The 17,500-nt window shown below is 44.1% G+C and overlaps 30 non-coding genes and 21 pseudogenes across 30 annotated transcripts in view; all 51 read right to left on the reverse strand.

The window, feature by feature from the left end:
- The window catches only part of LOC132970705 (5S ribosomal RNA), a 120-nt pseudogene extending 51 nt beyond the window's left edge, over positions 1–69 (reverse strand).
- A 122-nt stretch (positions 70–191) lies between these two features.
- Positions 192–311, reverse strand: LOC132970934 (5S ribosomal RNA; annotated as a pseudogene).
- A 123-nt stretch (positions 312–434) lies between these two features.
- On the reverse strand, positions 435–543 carry LOC132971412 (5S ribosomal RNA; annotated as a pseudogene).
- A 5,378-nt stretch (positions 544–5,921) lies between these two features.
- On the reverse strand, positions 5,922–6,040 carry LOC132971155 (5S ribosomal RNA). Its single transcript, XR_009672468.1, has one exon. It is a non-coding gene; the product is annotated as a 5S ribosomal RNA (ribosomal RNA).
- Positions 6,041–6,394: 354 nt separating this feature from the next.
- Positions 6,395–6,503, reverse strand: LOC132970657 (5S ribosomal RNA; annotated as a pseudogene).
- Positions 6,504–6,623: 120 nt separating this feature from the next.
- On the reverse strand, positions 6,624–6,742 carry LOC132971146 (5S ribosomal RNA). The gene has a single exon (XR_009672459.1). It is a non-coding gene; the product is annotated as a 5S ribosomal RNA (ribosomal RNA).
- Positions 6,743–6,864: 122 nt separating this feature from the next.
- Positions 6,865–6,983, reverse strand: LOC132971241 (5S ribosomal RNA). Its single transcript, XR_009672549.1, has one exon. It is a non-coding gene; the product is annotated as a 5S ribosomal RNA (ribosomal RNA).
- Positions 6,984–7,106: 123 nt separating this feature from the next.
- Positions 7,107–7,225, reverse strand: LOC132971025 (5S ribosomal RNA). The gene has a single exon (XR_009672345.1). It is a non-coding gene; the product is annotated as a 5S ribosomal RNA (ribosomal RNA).
- Positions 7,226–7,346: 121 nt separating this feature from the next.
- On the reverse strand, positions 7,347–7,465 carry LOC132971218 (5S ribosomal RNA). Its single transcript, XR_009672527.1, has one exon. It is a non-coding gene; the product is annotated as a 5S ribosomal RNA (ribosomal RNA).
- Positions 7,466–7,587: 122 nt separating this feature from the next.
- Positions 7,588–7,706, reverse strand: LOC132971301 (5S ribosomal RNA). Its single transcript, XR_009672598.1, has one exon. It is a non-coding gene; the product is annotated as a 5S ribosomal RNA (ribosomal RNA).
- A 123-nt stretch (positions 7,707–7,829) lies between these two features.
- On the reverse strand, positions 7,830–7,948 carry LOC132971261 (5S ribosomal RNA). Its single transcript, XR_009672569.1, has one exon. It is a non-coding gene; the product is annotated as a 5S ribosomal RNA (ribosomal RNA).
- Positions 7,949–8,070: 122 nt separating this feature from the next.
- Positions 8,071–8,189, reverse strand: LOC132971188 (5S ribosomal RNA). Its single transcript, XR_009672499.1, has one exon. It is a non-coding gene; the product is annotated as a 5S ribosomal RNA (ribosomal RNA).
- A 121-nt stretch (positions 8,190–8,310) lies between these two features.
- On the reverse strand, positions 8,311–8,429 carry LOC132971217 (5S ribosomal RNA). Its single transcript, XR_009672526.1, has one exon. It is a non-coding gene; the product is annotated as a 5S ribosomal RNA (ribosomal RNA).
- Positions 8,430–8,551: 122 nt separating this feature from the next.
- On the reverse strand, positions 8,552–8,670 carry LOC132971440 (5S ribosomal RNA; annotated as a pseudogene).
- A 122-nt stretch (positions 8,671–8,792) lies between these two features.
- LOC132971007 (5S ribosomal RNA) lies at positions 8,793–8,911 on the reverse strand. Its single transcript, XR_009672328.1, has one exon. It is a non-coding gene; the product is annotated as a 5S ribosomal RNA (ribosomal RNA).
- A 122-nt stretch (positions 8,912–9,033) lies between these two features.
- On the reverse strand, positions 9,034–9,152 carry LOC132970690 (5S ribosomal RNA). Its single transcript, XR_009672251.1, has one exon. It is a non-coding gene; the product is annotated as a 5S ribosomal RNA (ribosomal RNA).
- A 123-nt stretch (positions 9,153–9,275) lies between these two features.
- On the reverse strand, positions 9,276–9,384 carry LOC132971444 (5S ribosomal RNA; annotated as a pseudogene).
- Positions 9,385–9,507: 123 nt separating this feature from the next.
- Positions 9,508–9,626, reverse strand: LOC132970778 (5S ribosomal RNA; annotated as a pseudogene).
- A 122-nt stretch (positions 9,627–9,748) lies between these two features.
- On the reverse strand, positions 9,749–9,857 carry LOC132970653 (5S ribosomal RNA; annotated as a pseudogene).
- A 123-nt stretch (positions 9,858–9,980) lies between these two features.
- LOC132971445 (5S ribosomal RNA) lies at positions 9,981–10,089 on the reverse strand (annotated as a pseudogene).
- Positions 10,090–10,211: 122 nt separating this feature from the next.
- On the reverse strand, positions 10,212–10,330 carry LOC132971430 (5S ribosomal RNA; annotated as a pseudogene).
- Positions 10,331–10,452: 122 nt separating this feature from the next.
- LOC132971062 (5S ribosomal RNA) lies at positions 10,453–10,571 on the reverse strand. The gene has a single exon (XR_009672380.1). It is a non-coding gene; the product is annotated as a 5S ribosomal RNA (ribosomal RNA).
- Positions 10,572–10,692: 121 nt separating this feature from the next.
- On the reverse strand, positions 10,693–10,811 carry LOC132971303 (5S ribosomal RNA). Its single transcript, XR_009672600.1, has one exon. It is a non-coding gene; the product is annotated as a 5S ribosomal RNA (ribosomal RNA).
- Positions 10,812–10,934: 123 nt separating this feature from the next.
- On the reverse strand, positions 10,935–11,043 carry LOC132970711 (5S ribosomal RNA; annotated as a pseudogene).
- A 123-nt stretch (positions 11,044–11,166) lies between these two features.
- On the reverse strand, positions 11,167–11,285 carry LOC132970723 (5S ribosomal RNA; annotated as a pseudogene).
- Positions 11,286–11,407: 122 nt separating this feature from the next.
- Positions 11,408–11,526, reverse strand: LOC132971093 (5S ribosomal RNA). The gene has a single exon (XR_009672410.1). It is a non-coding gene; the product is annotated as a 5S ribosomal RNA (ribosomal RNA).
- Positions 11,527–11,649: 123 nt separating this feature from the next.
- LOC132971446 (5S ribosomal RNA) lies at positions 11,650–11,758 on the reverse strand (annotated as a pseudogene).
- Positions 11,759–11,880: 122 nt separating this feature from the next.
- Positions 11,881–11,999, reverse strand: LOC132970664 (5S ribosomal RNA; annotated as a pseudogene).
- A 122-nt stretch (positions 12,000–12,121) lies between these two features.
- Positions 12,122–12,240, reverse strand: LOC132971063 (5S ribosomal RNA). The gene has a single exon (XR_009672381.1). It is a non-coding gene; the product is annotated as a 5S ribosomal RNA (ribosomal RNA).
- Positions 12,241–12,361: 121 nt separating this feature from the next.
- Positions 12,362–12,480, reverse strand: LOC132971314 (5S ribosomal RNA). The gene has a single exon (XR_009672607.1). It is a non-coding gene; the product is annotated as a 5S ribosomal RNA (ribosomal RNA).
- A 123-nt stretch (positions 12,481–12,603) lies between these two features.
- Positions 12,604–12,712, reverse strand: LOC132970712 (5S ribosomal RNA; annotated as a pseudogene).
- A 123-nt stretch (positions 12,713–12,835) lies between these two features.
- LOC132970674 (5S ribosomal RNA) lies at positions 12,836–12,954 on the reverse strand (annotated as a pseudogene).
- Positions 12,955–13,076: 122 nt separating this feature from the next.
- On the reverse strand, positions 13,077–13,195 carry LOC132971056 (5S ribosomal RNA). The gene has a single exon (XR_009672374.1). It is a non-coding gene; the product is annotated as a 5S ribosomal RNA (ribosomal RNA).
- Positions 13,196–13,316: 121 nt separating this feature from the next.
- Positions 13,317–13,435, reverse strand: LOC132971211 (5S ribosomal RNA). The gene has a single exon (XR_009672520.1). It is a non-coding gene; the product is annotated as a 5S ribosomal RNA (ribosomal RNA).
- Positions 13,436–13,557: 122 nt separating this feature from the next.
- Positions 13,558–13,676, reverse strand: LOC132971186 (5S ribosomal RNA). The gene has a single exon (XR_009672497.1). It is a non-coding gene; the product is annotated as a 5S ribosomal RNA (ribosomal RNA).
- A 121-nt stretch (positions 13,677–13,797) lies between these two features.
- On the reverse strand, positions 13,798–13,906 carry LOC132971284 (5S ribosomal RNA; annotated as a pseudogene).
- A 121-nt stretch (positions 13,907–14,027) lies between these two features.
- Positions 14,028–14,146, reverse strand: LOC132971356 (5S ribosomal RNA; annotated as a pseudogene).
- A 123-nt stretch (positions 14,147–14,269) lies between these two features.
- Positions 14,270–14,388, reverse strand: LOC132971004 (5S ribosomal RNA). The gene has a single exon (XR_009672325.1). It is a non-coding gene; the product is annotated as a 5S ribosomal RNA (ribosomal RNA).
- A 121-nt stretch (positions 14,389–14,509) lies between these two features.
- On the reverse strand, positions 14,510–14,628 carry LOC132971120 (5S ribosomal RNA). The gene has a single exon (XR_009672435.1). It is a non-coding gene; the product is annotated as a 5S ribosomal RNA (ribosomal RNA).
- Positions 14,629–14,749: 121 nt separating this feature from the next.
- On the reverse strand, positions 14,750–14,868 carry LOC132971281 (5S ribosomal RNA). Its single transcript, XR_009672582.1, has one exon. It is a non-coding gene; the product is annotated as a 5S ribosomal RNA (ribosomal RNA).
- Positions 14,869–14,993: 125 nt separating this feature from the next.
- On the reverse strand, positions 14,994–15,112 carry LOC132971304 (5S ribosomal RNA). Its single transcript, XR_009672601.1, has one exon. It is a non-coding gene; the product is annotated as a 5S ribosomal RNA (ribosomal RNA).
- Positions 15,113–15,233: 121 nt separating this feature from the next.
- Positions 15,234–15,352, reverse strand: LOC132971121 (5S ribosomal RNA). The gene has a single exon (XR_009672436.1). It is a non-coding gene; the product is annotated as a 5S ribosomal RNA (ribosomal RNA).
- Positions 15,353–15,473: 121 nt separating this feature from the next.
- Positions 15,474–15,592, reverse strand: LOC132971175 (5S ribosomal RNA). Its single transcript, XR_009672487.1, has one exon. It is a non-coding gene; the product is annotated as a 5S ribosomal RNA (ribosomal RNA).
- A 125-nt stretch (positions 15,593–15,717) lies between these two features.
- Positions 15,718–15,836, reverse strand: LOC132971328 (5S ribosomal RNA). The gene has a single exon (XR_009672620.1). It is a non-coding gene; the product is annotated as a 5S ribosomal RNA (ribosomal RNA).
- Positions 15,837–15,958: 122 nt separating this feature from the next.
- On the reverse strand, positions 15,959–16,077 carry LOC132971068 (5S ribosomal RNA). Its single transcript, XR_009672386.1, has one exon. It is a non-coding gene; the product is annotated as a 5S ribosomal RNA (ribosomal RNA).
- Positions 16,078–16,200: 123 nt separating this feature from the next.
- LOC132971272 (5S ribosomal RNA) lies at positions 16,201–16,309 on the reverse strand (annotated as a pseudogene).
- Positions 16,310–16,430: 121 nt separating this feature from the next.
- On the reverse strand, positions 16,431–16,549 carry LOC132971357 (5S ribosomal RNA; annotated as a pseudogene).
- Positions 16,550–16,672: 123 nt separating this feature from the next.
- LOC132971213 (5S ribosomal RNA) lies at positions 16,673–16,791 on the reverse strand. Its single transcript, XR_009672522.1, has one exon. It is a non-coding gene; the product is annotated as a 5S ribosomal RNA (ribosomal RNA).
- A 123-nt stretch (positions 16,792–16,914) lies between these two features.
- On the reverse strand, positions 16,915–17,023 carry LOC132970859 (5S ribosomal RNA; annotated as a pseudogene).
- Positions 17,024–17,144: 121 nt separating this feature from the next.
- On the reverse strand, positions 17,145–17,263 carry LOC132971081 (5S ribosomal RNA). The gene has a single exon (XR_009672398.1). It is a non-coding gene; the product is annotated as a 5S ribosomal RNA (ribosomal RNA).
- Positions 17,264–17,385: 122 nt separating this feature from the next.
- The window catches only part of LOC132971113 (5S ribosomal RNA), a 119-nt gene continuing 4 nt past the window's right edge, over positions 17,386–17,500 (reverse strand). Inside the window, exon 1 of the ribosomal RNA XR_009672428.1 lies at positions 17,386–17,500. This exon is cut by the window's right edge and continues 4 nt beyond it. This is a non-coding gene — a ribosomal RNA (5S ribosomal RNA).

The raw sequence follows: 17,500 nt of genomic DNA on the forward strand, positions 1-17,500 counted from the left end.
AGGCCCGACCCTGCATAGCTTCCGAGATCGGACGAGATCGGGCGTGTTCAGGGTGGTATGGCCGTAAGCCATTATTGTGTGCAGAAAGGGGCCTTTTAAAGATATCATGCCCTTGATTCTGGCTGAATTTTTGGACATGTGAATATGTCTCTCTATGATAAAAAAAAAACACATGATCAAAAAAATGAAACAGCTTACAGCATCTGGTATTCCACAGGCGGTCTCCCATCCAATTACTAACCAGGCACGACCCTGCTTAGTTTCCGAGATCGGACGAGAACGGACGAGTTCAGGGTGGTTTGACTGTAAGCCATTATTGTGTGCAGAAAGGGGCCTTTTAAATATGTCATGCCCTTGATTCTGGTTGAATTTTTGGACATGTGAATATGTCTCTATATGATAAAAAAAAATCATATGATCAAAAAAAATTAAAAAGCTTACAGCACCTGGTATTCCCAGGCGGTCTCCCATTCAAGTACTAACCAGGCCTGACCCTGCTTAGCTTCCGAGATCGGGCGTGTTCAGGGTGGTATGGCCGTAAGCCATTATTGTATGCAGAAAGGGGCCTTTTAAAGATGTCATGCCCTTGATTCTGGCTGAATTTGTGGACATGTGAATATGTCTCTCTATGATAAAAAAAACATATGATCAAAAAAATAAAAAAAGCTTACAGCATCTGGTATTCCCAGGCGGTCTCCCATTCAAGTACTAACCAGGCCCGACCGAGCCGAGCAGCACCTGAGCAGAGCAGCGAGCAGCACCTGAGCAGAGCAGCGAGCAGCACCTGAGCAGAGCAGCGAGCAGCACCTGAGCAGAGCAGCGAGCAGCACCTGAGCAGAGCAGCGAGCAGCACCTGAGCAGAGCAGCGTACTACGGTGAGCGTATTGCATAATTGCTTGTTCTGTTCTCCTCTGCACTGTGTTACTGTGTACCTACTCTTAGCTTAGCCTAGCAGTTAGCTTTACAATGGCTTCTTTTTCTGTCTCTCCCTCTCCTGCTCTCTCCTGCTCTACGTGTCAGATGTTAAGTTATTCCTCGTCCTCCTTTAGTGATAATGATACTTGTAAGAAATGTAGTTAATTTTTAGCTTTGGAGGCGAGGGTGTCTGAGTTAGAGAGACGGCTCCGCACCATTGAGTCGGAGTCATCGTATGCAGCAGTAGTTAGCCAGCCACCTGTAGCAGGTGCGGGCCGACATAGCTTGGCTTCCCCCCCGGTAACTCCCGAGCAGCCGGGAGGCAGTGGCTGGGTTACTGTCCGAGGGAAGCATAGTCGAAAATCGAAGCACACGGTTCCCCACCAACCACTTCACGTTTCAAACAAATTTTCCCCACTCAGCGACACACCCGCTGAGAATAAAACTCTGATTATTGGAGACTCCATAGTCCGAAACGTGAAGCTAGCGAAGTCAGCGGGCATAGTTAGGTGTATACCCGGGGCCAGAGCGGGCGACATCGCATCTCATTTAAAGTTGCTGACAAAGACTAAAGGTAGATTTGATACAATCGTAATTCATGTCGGCACAAATGACTCCCGACTACGCCAGTCGGAAGTCACTAAGGTTAATGTGGAGTCGGTGTGTACTTTTGCTAAGACGATGTCGGACTCCGTGGTGTTCTCTGGACCCCTCCCAAATCAGACCAGTGATGACATGTATAGCCGCATGTCATCACTCAACCGCTGGCTGTCGAGGTGGTGTCCAGCACACGATGTGGGCTTCATAGATAACTGGCAGTCTTTTTGGGGAAAACCTGGTCTGCTAGCTAGAGACGGCATCCATCCCACTTTGGACGGTGCAGCTCTATTATCTAGAAACATAGCAGAGGTTATTAGTCCAAAACCCTGACAACAACTCAGAGTTCAGACCAGGAGGCAGAGCTGCAGTCTTACACACTTCTCTGCGCCTCCCTTAGATCTGTCTCCCAGTCACTATAGCTGTAATTCTGAATCGAACTGTAGTTATACTATAGGTACTGTGTCTGTCCCCCGGCCCAAACGCGTTTTTATAAGTCATCCAAACGGCGTGAATCATCAGAATCTGATTAGAATCAAAACTACGAATACGATTTTGCTACAAGATCGGAGGATTCACTGCGGACTTTTGAACATTAGGTCCTTAGCATCCAAGTCTCTTTTAGTGAATGATCTGATATCAGATCAGCACATTGATTTACTTTTTTTGACTGAAACCTGGCTGTGTCGAGATGAATATGTTAGTTTGAATGAATCCACTCCTCCCAGTCATTTTAATACTCATATACCTCAAGACACCGGACGAGGTGGTGGAGTAGCAGCTATTTTTAATTCCAGTCTTTTAGTTAACCCTCGACCAAAGCTGAATTTTTCTTCTTTTGAAAGCCTTGTTCTTAGTCTTCCACATCCAGTCTCAAGAACCTTTCAGCCAGTTCTAGTTGCTGTAGTTTACCGCCCTCCTGGCCCATATTCTGAGTTTTTATCTGAGTTTGCAGAATTTTTATCAGACTTAGTCCTTAGCAGTGATAGAATAATTGTTGTAGGTGACTTCAATATCCATGTGGATGTTGAAAATGATAGCCTGAGCACAGCTTTCATGTCACTATTAGACTCTATTGGTTTCACCCAGGGTGTAAACGAACCTACTCATCATTTTAACCACACCCTGGATCTTGTTTTAGCTTATGGAATTGAAATCCATAACCTTACAGTTTTCCTAGAAAATCCTCTGCTATCAGACCATTTTTTTATTACATTTGATTTTGTCCTACTAGAATTACCTCTGCCTGGAAGAGGTGTGCTTTCTAGAAGTTTGTCGGATAGTGCTGTGGCTAGATTTAAGGAAGCTATTTCAGCTGTTTTTGATTCAGTACCGTGTTTCAACCCAGTTGGAAACTCTTACGATAGCTTTAGTCCCTCTCAGCTAGATCAGTTTGTTGATAGTGCAGTGGATTCGCTGAGAGTTACTCTGGATTCGATTGCTCCCCTGAAACAGAAGGTTGTCAAGCGGCGGAGAGTGGCTCCATGGTTCAACTCAGAAACCCGTACTCTGAAACAATCATCACGGAATTTTGAAAGAATATGGCGTTCGACCAAAACGGTAGAATCTCGTTTTTTCTGGCAGGATAGTCATAGAAGATATATGAAGGCTCTACGTCACGCCCGAGCTGCCTACTACTCCTCTCTAATCGAGGAAAACAAAGGCAATCCTAGATACCTTTTCAGCACTGTAGCCAGGCTGACAGAGAGTCATGGCTCCATTGAGCCTTGTATTCCTCTAGCCCTCAGCAGTAATGATTTCCTTAGCTTTTTCAACAACAAAGTTCTAGACATCAGAGACAAAATTGGTAACCTCCTGCCCTTACCTGGTGCAGATACGTCTGTTGCGGCAGAGACAGTTCCAGGACCAGATATTAGTCTCGACTGTTTTTCTCCAATCGACCTTTCAGAGCTACATTCCATTTTTTCTGCATCGAAACCGTCAACCTGTATTTTGGACCCAATCCCAACCAAGCTGTTTAAGGAAGTCTTTCCCTTAGTTAGCAACTCCATATTAGATATGATCAATATGTCTTTACTGGCAGGCTATGTACCACAGACATTTAAAGTAGCGGTAATCAAACCTCTACTTAAAAAGCCTACTCTGGACTCAGGAAGTCTGGCTAACTACAGACCTATATCCAACCTTCCTTTTATCTCGAAGATCCTGGAGAAGGTGGTAGCTAAACAGCTGTGTGACTTTCTCCATGACAACAGTTTATTTGAAGAGTTCCAGTCAGGATTTAGAGTCCACCATAGCACTGAGACTGCACTAGTTAGAGTTACAAACGATCTACTTCTAGCCTCAGACAGGGGACTTCTGTCTGTGCTCGTCTTGTTAGATCTTAGTGCTGCTTTTGACACCATTGACCATCGGATCCTGTTGTACAGACTGGAGCATTTGCTTGGAATTACAGGGACTGCTTTAAGTTGGTTTGAATCCTACTTATCAGACCGATCTCAGTTTGTACATGTTAATGATGAGTCCTCTATGCACACTAAAGTTTGCCATGGAGTCCCACAAGGTTCAGTGCTTGGACCAATTCTTTTTACATTATATATGCTTCCTCTGGGAAATATTATGAGGAAACACTCCATACAGTTTCATTGTTATGCAGATGATACTCAGCTTCATGTATCAATGAAGCCCGATGGTACCAGTCAGTTATGTCAGCTAGAAACATGCCTTAAGGACGTTAGGACCTGGATGACCAGAAATTTTTTGCTACTTAACTCAGACAAGACTGAAGTTATTGTGCTAGGCCCTAAGAACCTCAGAGAGACTTTTTCTAGTGATGTGACTGTCCTTAATGACATCAGCCTGGCATCTAGCACCACTGTTAGGAATCTAGGAGTTATTTTTGATCAAGATATGTCTTTTAGCTCTCACATCAGTCAAGTTTCAAGAACAGCCTACTTTCACCTTCGTAATATATCCAAGATCAGGAATATCCTGTCGCAAAGTGATGCAGAAAAACTAGTTCATGCATTTGTTACCTCCAGACTGGATTATTGTAACTCTCTTTTGTCAGGGTGCTCTGGCAAATCTCTAAAGACTCTTCAACGGGTCCAGAATGCTGCAGCTCGTGTACTGACCAGAACCAGGAAATGGGACCACATTACTCCTGTCCTGGCTTCTCTGCACTGGCTCCCTATACAGTCTAGAATAGAATTCAAGATCCTTCTTCTCACCTACAAAGCTCTAAATGGCCAGGCACCATCTTATCTTAAGGAGCTACTAGTGCCGTACTGTCCCTTGAGAGCGTTGCGGTCCAGGAGTGCAGGCCTGCTGGTGGTACCTACAGTCTCCAAGTGTACTATGGGGGGTAAAGCCTTCAGTTATCGGGCTCCTCTCCTCTGGAACCGCCTTCCAGCCGGGGTCCGGGAGGCAGACACAGTCTGTATTTTTAAGATTAGACTTAAAACTTTCCTTTTTGATAAATCTTATAGTTAGGGCTGGTGCTGGTGTAGACCAGCTCTTAGTTATGCTGCTATAGGCTTAGACTACCGGGGGAACTGGCACCTTGAGCTCCTCTCTCTCTCTCTCTCTCTCTCTCTCTCTCTCTCTGCATATACAGTACATCATATTACTGCATGTATCTATCTATAAATCTCAGTCACTAACCACCTACTTTCCTGGGAGCTCTTGAGCTCCCCTAGGCTCCTCAAGATCATCGGTTGACGGCTTGCCAGAACAACCCCCACCCCACCACTACCCCCTCCCCACCGGATCGTGGGTTGGCGGCCTGCCAGAACAACCCCCCACACCCCCTCCCCTGCCCACCGGATTGCTGATGGACGGTCTACCTCCCCCCCCCCCCCTTGCTCTCTATCCCTCTTCCTGCATCTTATCCCATCTCTCCCCCTATCCCTTTCCAAGCCCGGCGCAGTCTAGGCCTGTGAAGACTGTTTCGTCATGAGCCGGGGATCCGGCCGAAGATTTCTGTCTTTTAATAAGGCAGTTTTTTCTTACCACTGTAACTTTTGCTGCTTTGCTAAAGTGCTCATGATGGATAGGCCGGATCTTTGTAACATAGCAATAAGTAAGGTCCTTTACCTGCTTTTTGTAACATAACAATGAGTAAGGTCTTTTACCTGCTCTTTTGTAATGTTAACAGACAATGAGTAAGGTATTTTACCTGCTTCTTGTAAAGTGTCTCGAGATAACACTTGTTATGAGTTGACGCTATACAAATAAAAGTTGATTGATTGATTGATAAAAGTTGACCCTGCTTAGCTTCCGAGATGGGACGAGATCGGGCGTGTTAAGGGTGGTATGGCCGTATGCCATTATTGTGTGCAGACAGGGGCCTTTTAAAGATGTTATGCCCTTGATTCTGGCTGAATTTTTGGACATGTGAATATGTCTCTATATGATAAAAAAAAAACATATGATCAAAAAAATGAAAAAGCTTACAGCACCTGGTATTCCCAGGCGGTCTCCCATCCAAGTACTAACCAGGCCCTACCCTGCTTAGCTTCCGAGATCAGACGACATCAGGCGTGTTCAGGGTGGTATGGCCGTAAGCTGTTATTGTGTGCAGACAGGGGCCTTTTAAAGATCTCATGCCCTTGATTCTGGCTGAATTTTTGGACATGTGAATATGTCTCTATATGATAAAAAAAGAACATATGATCAAAAAAAATGAAAAAGCTTACAGCACTTGGTATTCCCAGGCGGTCTCCCATCCAAGTACTAACCAGGCCAGACGCTGCTTAGCTTCCGAGATCGGACAAGTTCAGGGTGGTTTGTCCTTAAGCCATTATTGTGTGCAGAAAGGGGCCTTTTAAAGATGTCATGCCCTTGATTCTGGCTGAATTTTTGGACATGTGAATATGTCTCTATATGATAAAAAAAAACATATGATCAAACAAAATGAAAAAGCTTACAGCACCTGGTATTCCCAGGCGGTCTCCCATCCAAGTACTAACCAGGCCCGACCATGCTTAGCTTCCGAGATCGGACGAGTTCAGGGTGGTATGGCCGTAAGCCATAATTGTGTGCAGAAATGGGCCTTAAAGATGTCATTCCCTTGATTCTGGCTGAATTTTTGGACATGTGAATATGTCTCTATATGATAAAAAAAAAACATATGATCAAAAAAATGAAAAAGCTTACAGCACCTGGTATTCCCAGGCGGTCTCCCATCCAAGTACTAACCAGGCCTGACCTTGCTTAGCTTCCGAGATCGGAAGAGATCGGGCGTGTTCAGGGTGGTATGGCCGTAAGCCATTATTGTGTGCAGAAAGGGGCCTTTTAAAGATGTCATGCCCTTGATTCTGGCTGAATTTTTGGACATGTGAATATGTCTCTCTATGATAAAAAAAAAACATATGATCAAAAAAATGAAAAAGCTTATAGCACCTGGTATTCCCAGGCGGTCTCCCATCCAAGTACTAACCAGGCCCTACCCTGCTTAGCTTCCGAGATCGGACGACATCAGGCGTGTTCAGGGTGGTATGGCCATAAGTCATTATTGTGTGCAGACAGGGGCCTTTTAAAGATGTCATGCCCTTGATTCTGGCTGAATTTTTGGACATGTGAATATGTCTCTATATGATAAAAAAAAAAACATATGATCAAAAAAATGAAAAAGCTTACAGCACCTGGTATTCCCAGGCGGTCTCCCATCCAAGTACTAACCAGGCCCGACCCTGCTTAGCTTCTGAGATCAGACGAGATCGGGCGTGTTCAGGGTGGTATGGCCGTAAGCCATTATTGTGTGCAGAAAGGGGCCTTTTAAAGATGTCATGCCCTTGATTCTGGCTGAATTTTTGGACATGTGAATATGTCTCTATATGATAAAAAAAAATATATGATCAAAAAAATGAAAAAGATTACAGCACCTGGTATTCCTAGGCGGTCTCCCATCCAAGTACTAACCAGGCCCGACCCTGCATAGCTTCCGAGATCGGACGAGATCAGGCGTGTTCAGGGTGGTATGGCCGTAAGCCATTATTGTGTGCAGAAAGGGGCCTTTTAAAGATGTCATGCCCTTGATTCTGGCTAAATTTTTGGACATGTGAATATGTCTCTATATGATAAAAAAAAAACATATGATCAAAAAAATGAAAAAGCTTACAGCGTCTGGTATTCCCAGGCGGTCTCCCATCCAAGTACTAACCAGGCCCTACCCTGCTTAGCTTCCGAGATCAGACGACATCAGGCGTGTTCAGGGTGGTATGGCCGTAAGCTGTTATTGTGTGCAGACAGGGGCCTTTTAAAGATCTCATGCCCTTGATTCTGGCTGAATTTTTGGACATGTGAATATGTCTCTATATGATAAAAAAAGAACATATGATCAAAAAAAATGAAAAAGCTTACAGCACTTGGTATTCCCAGGCGGTCTCCCATCCAAGTACTAACCAGGCCAGACGCTGCTTAGCTTCCGAGATCAGACGAGATCGGGCGTGTTCAGGGTGGTATGGCCGTAAGCCATTATTGTGTGCAGAAAGGGGCCTTTTAAAGATGTCATGCCCTTGATTCTGGCTGAATTTTTGGACATGTGAATATGTCTCTATATGATAAAAAAAAACATATGATCAAACAAAATGAAAAAGCTTACAGCACCTGGTATTCCCAGGCGGTCTCCCATCCAAGTACTAACCAGGACCGACCCTGCTTAGCTTCTGAGATCAGACGAGATCGGGCGTGTTCAAGGTGGTATGGCCGTAAGCCATTATTGTGTGCAGAAAGGGGCCTTTTAAAGATGTCATGCCCTTGATTCTGGCTGAATTTTTGGACATGTGAATATGTCTCTATATGATAAAAAAAAATATATGATCAAAAAAATGAAAAAGCTTACAGCACCTGGTATTCCTAGGCGGTCTCCCATCCAAGTACTAACCAGGCTCGACCCTGCATAGCTTCCGAGATCGGACGAGATCGGGCGTGTTCAGGGTGGTATGGCCGTAAGCCATTATTGTGTGCAGAAAGGGGCCTTTTAAAGATGTCATGCCCTTGATTCTGGCAAAATTTTTGGACATGTGAATATGTCTCTATATGATAAAAAAAAAACATATGATCAAAAAAATGAAAAAGCTTACAGCGTCTGGTATTCCGAGGCGGTCTCCCATCCAAGTACTAACCAGGCACGACCCTACTTAGTTTCCGAGATCGGACGAGATCGGGCGTGTTAAGGGTGGTATGGCCGTAAGCTGTTATTGTGTGCAGAAAGGGGCCTTTTAAAGATGTCATGCCCTTGATTCTGGCTGAATTTTTGGACATGTGAATATGTCTCTATATGATAAAAAAAAAACATATGATCAAAAAAATGAAAAAGCTTACAGCACCTGGTATTCCCAGGCGGTCTCCCATCCAAGTACTAAACAGGCCCTACCCTGCTTAGCTTCCGAGTTCGGACGAGATCAGGAGTGTTCAGGGTGGTATGGCCATAAGCCATTATTGTGTGCAGACAGGGGCCTTTTAAAGATGTCATGCCCTTGATTCTGGCTGAATTTTTGGACATGTGAATATGTCTCTATATGAAAAAAAAAAAACATATGATCAAAAAAATGAAAACGCTTACAGCACCTGGTATTCCCAGGCGGTCTCCCATCCAAGTACTATCCAGGCCCGACCCTGCTTAGCTTCCGAGATCAGACGAGATCGGGCGTGTTCAGGGTGGTATGGCCGTAAGCCATTATTGTGTGCAGACAGGGGCCTTTTAAAGATGTCATGCCCTTGATTCTGGCTGAATTTGTGGACATGTGAATATGTCTCTATATGATAAAAAAAGAACATATGATCAAAAAAAATGAAAAAGCTTACAGCACCTGGTATTCCCAGGCGGTCTCCCATCCAAGTACTAACCAGGCCTGACCTTGCTTAGCTTCCGAGATCGGGCGTGTTCAGGGTGGTATGGCCGTAAGCCATTATTGTGTGCAGACAGGGGCCTTTTAAAGATGTCATGCCCTTGATTCTGGCTGAATTTTTGGACATGTGAATATGTCTCTATATGATAAAAAAAACATATGATCAAAAAAAATGAAAAAGCTTTTACAGCATCTGGTATTCCCAGGCGGTCTCCCATCCAAGTACTAACCAGGCATGACCCTACTTAGTTTCCGAGATCGGACGAGATCGGGCGTGTTAAGGGTGGTATGGCCGTAAGCCGTTATTGTGTGCAGAAAGGGGCCTTTTAAAGATGTCATGCCCTTGATTCTGGCTGAATTTGTGGACATGTGAATATGTCTCTATATGATAAAAAAAAAACATATGATCAAAAAAATGAAAAAGCTTACAGCACCTGGTATTCCCAGGCGGTCTCCCATCCAAGTACTAACCAGGCCTGACCCTGCTTAGCTTCCGAGATCGGGCGTGTTCAGGGTGGTATGGCCATAAGTCACTATTGTGTGCAGAAAGGGGCCTTTTAAAGATGTCATGCCCTTGATTCTGGCTGAATTTTTGGACATGTGAATATGTCTCTATATGAAAAAAAAAAAACATATGATAAAAAAAAATGAAAAAGCTTACAGCACCTGGTATTCCCAGGCGGTCTCCCATCCAAGTACTAACCAGGCCTGACCTTGCTTAGCTTCCGAGATCGGGCGTGTTCAGGGTGGTATGGCCGTAAGCCATTATTGTGTGCAGAAAGGGGCCTTTTAAAGATGTCATGCCCTTGATTCTGGCTAAATTTTTGGACATGTGAATATGTCTCTATATGATAAAAAAAAAACATATGATCAAAAAAATGAAAAAGCTTACAGTGTCTGGTATTCCCAGGCGGTCTCCCATCCAAGTACTAACCAGGCACGACCCTACTTAGTTTCCGAGATCGGACGAGATCGGGCGTGTTAAGGGTGGTATGGCCGTAAGCTGTTATTGTGTGCAGAAAGGGGCCTTTTAAAGATGTCATGCCCTTGATTCTGGCTGAATTTTTGGACATGTGAATATGTCTCTATATGATAAAAAAAAAACATATGATCAAAAAAATGAAAAAGCTTACAGCACCTGGTATTCCCAGGCGGTCTCCCATCCAAGTACTAAACAGGCCCTACCCTGCTTAGCTTCCGAGATCGGACGAGATCAGGAGTGTTCAGGGTGGTATGGCCATAAGCCATTATTGTGTGCAGACAGGGGCCTTTTAAAGATGTCATGCCCTTGATTCTGGCTGAATTTTTGGACATGTGAATATGTCTCTATATGATAAAAAAAAACATATGATCAAAAAAATGAAAACGCTTACAGCACCTGGTATTCCCAGGTGGTCTCCCATCCAAGTACTATCCAGGCCCGACCCTGCTTAGCTTCCGAGATCGGACGAGATCGGGCGTGTTCAGGGTGGTATGGCCGTAAGCCATTATTGTGTGCAGACAGGGGCCTTTTAAAGATGTCATGCCCTTGATTCTGGCTGAATTTGTGGACATGTGAATATGTCTCTATATGATAAAAAAAGAACATATGATCAAAAAAAATGAAAAAGCTTACAGCACCTGGTATTCCTAGGCGGTCTCCCATCCAAGTACTAACCAGGCCTGACCTTGCTTATCTTCCGAGATCGGGCGTGTTCAGGGTGGTATGGCCGTAAGCCATTATTGTGTGCAGACAGGGGCCTTTTAAAGATGTCATGCCCTTGATTCTGGCTGAATTTTTGGACATGTGAATATGTCTCTATATGATAAAAAAAACATATGATCAAAAAAAATGAAAAAGCTTTTACAGCATCTGGTATTCCCAGGCGGTCTCCCATCCAAGTACTAACCAGGCACGACCCTACTTAGTTTCCGAGATCGGACGAGATCGGGCGTGTTAAGGGTGGTATGGCCATAAGCCATTATTGTGTGCAGAAAGGGGCCTTTTAAAGATGTCATGCCCTTGATTCTGGCTGAATTTTTGGACATGTGAATATGTCTCTATATGAAAAAAAAAAAACATATGATCAAAAAAATGAAAAAGCTTATAGCACCTGGTATTCCCAGGCGGTCTCCCATCCAAGTACTAACCAGGCCCGACCCTGCTTAGCTTTCGAGATCGGACGAGATCGGGCGTGTTCAGGGTGGTATGGCCATAAGTCATTATTGTGTGAAGAAAGGGGCCTTTTAAAGATGTCATGCCCTTGATTCTGGCTGAATTTTTGGACATGTGAATATGTCTCTATATGAAAAAAAAAAAACATATGATAAAAAAAAATGAAAAAGCTTACAGCACCTGGTATTCCCAGGCGGTCTCCCATCCAAGTACTAACCAGGCCTGACCTTGCTTAGCTTCCGAGATCGGGCGTGTTCAGGGTGGTATGGCCGTAAGCCATTATTGTGTGCAGAAAGGGGCCTTTTAAAGATGTCATGCCCTTGATTCTGGCTAAATTTTTGGACATGTGAATATGTCTCTATATGATAAAAAAAAAACATATGATCAAAAAAATGAAAAAGCTTACAGTGTCTGGTATTCCCAGGCGGTCTCCCATCCAAGTACTAACCAGGCACGACCCTACTTTGTTTCCGAGATCGGACGAGATCGGGCGTGTTAAGGGTGGTATGGCCGTAAGCTGTTATTGTGTGCAGAAAGGGGCCTTTTAAAGATGTCATGCCCTTGATTCTGGCTGAATTTTTGGACATGTGAATATGTCTCTATATGATAAAAAAAAAACATATGATCAAAAAAATGAAAAAGCTTACAGCACCTGGTATTCCCAGGCGGTCTCCCATCCAAGTACTAAACAGGCCCTACCCTGCTTAGCTTCCGAGATCGGACGAGATCAGGAGTGTTCAGGGTGGTATGGCCATAAGCCATTATTGTGTGCAGACAGGGGCCTTTTAAAGATGTCATGCCCTTGATTCTGGCTGAATTTTTGGACATGTGAATATGTCTCTATATGATAAAAGAAAACATATGATCAAAAAAATGAAAACGCTTACAGCACCTGGTATTCCCAGGTGGTCTCCCATCCAAGTACTATCCAGGCCCGACCCTGCTTAGCTTCCGAGATCGGACGAGATCGGGCGTGTTCAGGGTGGTATGGCCGTAAGCCATTATTGTGTGCAGACAGGGGCCTTTTAAAGATGTCATGCCCTTGATTCTGGCTGAATTTGTGGACATGTGAATATGTCTCTATATGATAAAAAAAGAACATATGATCAAAAAAAATGAAAAAGCTTACAGCACCTGGTATTCCTAGGCGGTCTCCCATCCAAGTACTAACCAGGCCTGACCTTGCTTATCTTCCGAGATCGGGCGTGTTCAGGGTGGTATGGCCGTAAGCCATTATTGTGTGCAGACAGGGGCCTTTTAAAGATGTCATGCCCTTGATTCTGGCTGAATTTTTGGACATGTGAATATGTCTCTATATGATAAAAAAAACATATGATCAAAAAAAATGAAAAAGCTTTTACAGCATCTGGTATTCCCAGGCGGTCTCCCATCCAAGTACTAACCAGGCACGACCCTACTTAGTTTCCGAGATCGGACGAGATCGGGCGTGTTAAGGGTGGTATGGCCGTAAGCCGTTTATGTGTGCAGAAAGGGGCCTTTTAAAGATGTCATGCCCTTGATTCTGGCTGAATTTGTGGACATGTGAATATGTCTCTATATGATAAAAAAAAAACATATGATCAAAAAAATGAAAAAGCTTACAGCACCTGGTATTCCCAGGCGGTCTCCCATCCAAGTACTAACCAGGCCCTACCCTGCTTGGCTTCCGAGATCGGACGAGATCAGGCGTGTTCAGGGTGGTATGGCCATAAGCCATTATTGTGTGCAGACAGGGGCCTTTTAAAGATGTCATGCCCTTGATTCTGGCTGAATTTTTGGACATGTGAATATGTCTCTATATGATAAAAAAAAACATATGATCAAAAAAATGAAAACGCTTACAGCACCTGGTATTCCCAGGTGGTCTCCCATCCAAGTACTAACCAGGCCCGACCCTGCTTAGCTTCCGAGATCGGACGAGATCGGGCGTGTTCAGGGTGGTATGGCCGTAAGCAATTATTGTATGCAGAAAGGGGCCTTTTAAAGATGTCATGCCCTTGATTCTGGCTGAATTTTTGGACATGTGAATATGTCTCTATATGATAAAAAAAAAACATATGATCAAAAAAATGAAAAAACTTACAGCACCTGGTATTCCCAGGCGGTCTCCCATCCAAGTACTAACCAGGCCCCACCCTGCTTAGCTTCTAAGATCGGACGAGATCGGGCGTGTTCAGGGTGGTATGGCCGTAAGCCATTATTGTGTGCAGAAAGGGGCCTTTTAAAGATGTCATGCCCTTGATTCTGGCTGAATTTTTGGACATGTGAATATGTCTCTATATGATAGAAAAAAACATATGATCAAAAAAATGAAAAAGCTTACAGCACCTGGTATTCCCAGGCGGTCTCCCATCCAAGTACTAACCAGGCCCGACCCTGCTTAGCTTCCGAGATCGGGCGTGTTCAGGGTGGTATGGCCGTAAGCCATTATTGCATGCAGACAGGGGCCTTTTAAAGATGTCATGCCCTTGATTCTGGCTGAATTTGTGGACATGTGAATATGTCTCTCTATGATAAAAAAAACATATGATCAAAAAAATAAAAAAAGCTTACAGCATCTGGTATTCCCAGGCGGTCTCCCATTCAAGTACTAACCAGGCCCGACCCTGCTTAGCTTCCAAGATGGGACGAGATCGGGCGTGTTAAGGGTGGTATGGCCGTAAGCCATTATTGTGTGCAGACAGGGGCCTTTTAAAGATGTTATGCCCTTGATTCTGGCTGAATTTTTTGACATGTGAATATGTCTCTATATGATAAAAAAAAAAACATATGATCAAAAAAATGAAAAAACTTACAGCACCTGGTATTCCCAGGCGGTCTCCCATCCAAGTACTAACCAGGCCCGACCCTGCTTAGCTTCCGAGATCGGACGAGATCAGGCGTGTTCAGGGTGGTATGGCCGTAAGCCATTATTGTCTGCAGACAGGGGCCTTTTAAAGATGTCATGCCCTTGATTCTGGCTGAATTTTTGGACATGTGAATATGTCTTTATATGATAAAAAAAAACATATGATCAAAAAAATGAAAACGCTTACAGCACCTGGTATTCCCAGGTGGTCTCCCATCCAAGTACTAACCAGGCCCGACCCTGCTTAGCTTCTAAGATCGGACGAGATCGGGCGTGTTCAGGGTGGTATGGCCGTAAGCCATTATTGTGTGCAGAAAGGGGCCTTTTAAAGATGTCATGCCCTTGATTCTGGCTGAATTTTTGGACATGTGAATATGTCTCTATATGATAGAAAAAAACATATGATCAAAAAAATGAAAAAGCTTACAGCACCTGGTATTCCCAGGCGGTCTCCCATCCAAGTACTAACCAGGCCCGACCCTGCTTAGCTTCCGAGATCGGACGTGATCGGGCGTGTTCAGGGTGGTATGGCTGTAAGCCATTATTGTGTGCAGAAAGGGGCCTTTTAAAGATGTCATGCCCTTGATTCTGGCTAAATTTTTGGACATGTGAATATGTCTCTATATGATAAAACAAAAAAAACATATGATCAAAAAAATGAAAAAGCTTACAGCATCTGGTATTCCCAGGCGGTCTCCCATCCAAGTACTAACCAGGCCCTACCCTGCTTAGCTTCCGAGATCGGACGAGATAAAGCGTGTTCAGGGTGGTATGGCCATAAGCCATTATTGTGTGCAGACAGGGGCCTTTTAAAGATGTCATGCCCTTGATTCTGGCTGAATTTTTGGACATGTGAATATGTCTTTATATGATAAAAAAAAACATATGATCAAAAAAATGAAAACGCTTACAGCACCTGGTATTCCCAGGTGGTCTCCCATCCAAGTACTAACCAGGCCCGACCCTGCTTAGCTTCTAAGATCGGACGAGATCGGGCGTGTTCAGGGTGGTATGGCCGTAAGCCATTATTGTGTGCAGAAAGGGGCCTTTTAAAGATGTCATGCCCTTGATTCTGGCTGAATTTTTGGACATGTGAATATGTCTCTATATGATAGAAAAAAACATATGATCAAAAAAATGAAAAAGCTTACAGCACCTGGTATTCCCAGGCGGTCTCCCATCCAAGTACTAACCAGGCCCGACCCTGCTTAGCTTCCGAGATCGGACGTGATCGGGCGTGTTCAGGGTGGTATGGCCGTAAGCCATTATTGTGTGCAGAAAGGGGCCTTTTAAAGATGTCATGCCCTTGATTCTGGCTAAATTTTTGGACATGTGAATATGTCTCTATATGATAAAACAAAAAAAACATATGATCAAAAAAATGAAAAAGCTTACAGCATCTGGTATTCCCAGGCGGTCTCCCATCCAAGTACTAACCAGGCACGACCCTACTTAGTTTCCGAGATCGGACGAGATCGGGCGTGTTAAGGGTGGTATGGCCGTAAGCTGTTATTGTGTGCAGAAAGGGGCCTTTTAAAGATGTCATGCCCTTGATTCTGGCTGAATTTCTGGACATGTGAATATGTCTCTATATGATAAAAAAAAAACATATGATCAAAAAAATGAAAAAGCTTACAGCACCTGGTATTCCCAGGCGGTCTCCCATCAAAGTACTAACCAGGCCCTACCCTGCTTAGCTTCAGAGATCGGATGAGATCAAGCGTGTTCAGGGTGGTATGGCCATAAGCCATTATTGTGTGCAGAGAGGGGCCTTTTAAAGATGTCATGCCCTTGATTCTGGCTGAATTTTTGGACATGTGAATATGTCTCTATATGATAAAAAAAAAAACATATGATCAAAAAAATGAAAAAGCTTACAGCACCTGGTATTCCCAGGTGGTCTCCCATCCAAGTACTAACCAGGCCCGACCCTGCTTAGCTTCCGAGATCGGGCGTGTTCAGGGTGGTATGGCCGTAAGCCATTATTGCATGCAGACAGGGGCCTTTTAAAGATGTCATGCCCTTGATTCTGGCTGAATTTGTGGACATGTGAATATGTCTCTATATGATAAAAAAAACATATGATCAAAAAAATAAAAAAAGCTTACAGCATCTGGTATTCCCAGGCGGTCTCCCATTCAAGTACTAACCAGGCCCGACCCTGCTTAGCTTCCAAGATGGGACGAGATCGGGCGTGTTAAGGGTGGTATGGCCGTAAGCCATTATTGTGTGCAGATAGGGGCCTTTTAAAGATGTTATGCCCTTGTTTCTGGCTGAATTTTTTGACATGTGAATATGTCTCTATATGATAAAAAAAAAAACATATGATCAAAAAAATGAAAAAACTTACAGCACCTGGTATTCCCAGGCGGTCTCCCATCCAAGTACTAACCCGGCCTGACCCTGCTTAGCTTCTGAGATCGAACGAGATCGGGCGTGTTCAGGGTGGTATGGCCGTAAGCCATTATTGTCTGCAGACAGGGGCCTTTTAAAGATGTCATGCCCTTGATTCTGGCTGAATTTTTGGACATGTGAATATGTCTCTCTATGATAAAAAAAAAACATATGATCAAAAAAATAAAAAAAGCTTACAGCGTCTGGTATTCCCAGGCGGTCTCCCATCCAAGTACTAACCAGGCCCGACCCTGCTTAGCTTCCAAGATCGGACGAGTTCAGGGTGGTTTGGCCGTAAGCCATTATTGTGTGCAGAAAGGGGCCTTTTAAAGATGTCATGCCCTTGATTCTGGCTGAATTTTTGGACATGTGAATATGTCTCTATATGATAAAAAAAAACATATGATCAAAAAAATGAAAATGCTTACAGCACCTGGTATTCCCAGGTGGTCTCCCATCCAAGTACTAACCAGGCCCGACCCTGCTTAGCTTCCGAGATCGGACGAGATCGGGCGTGTTCAGGGTGGTATGGCCGTAAGCCATTATTGTATGCAGAAAGGGGCCTTTTAAAGATGTCATGCCCTTGATTCTGGCTGAATTTTTGGACATGTGAATATGTCTCTATATGATAAAAAAAAAACATATGATCAAAAAAATGAAAAAACTTAAAGCACCTGGTATTCCCAGGCGGTCTCCCATCCAAGTACTAACCAGGCCCTACCCTGCTTAGCTTCCGAGATCGGACGAGATCAGGCGTGTTCAGGGTGGTATGGCCAT

The sequence above is a fragment of the Labrus mixtus genome, unplaced genomic scaffold, assembly GCF_963584025.1.
Source record: "Labrus mixtus unplaced genomic scaffold, fLabMix1.1 SCAFFOLD_51, whole genome shotgun sequence".
In the NCBI taxonomy this organism is placed as follows: Eukaryota; Metazoa; Chordata; class Actinopteri; order Labriformes; family Labridae; genus Labrus; species Labrus mixtus.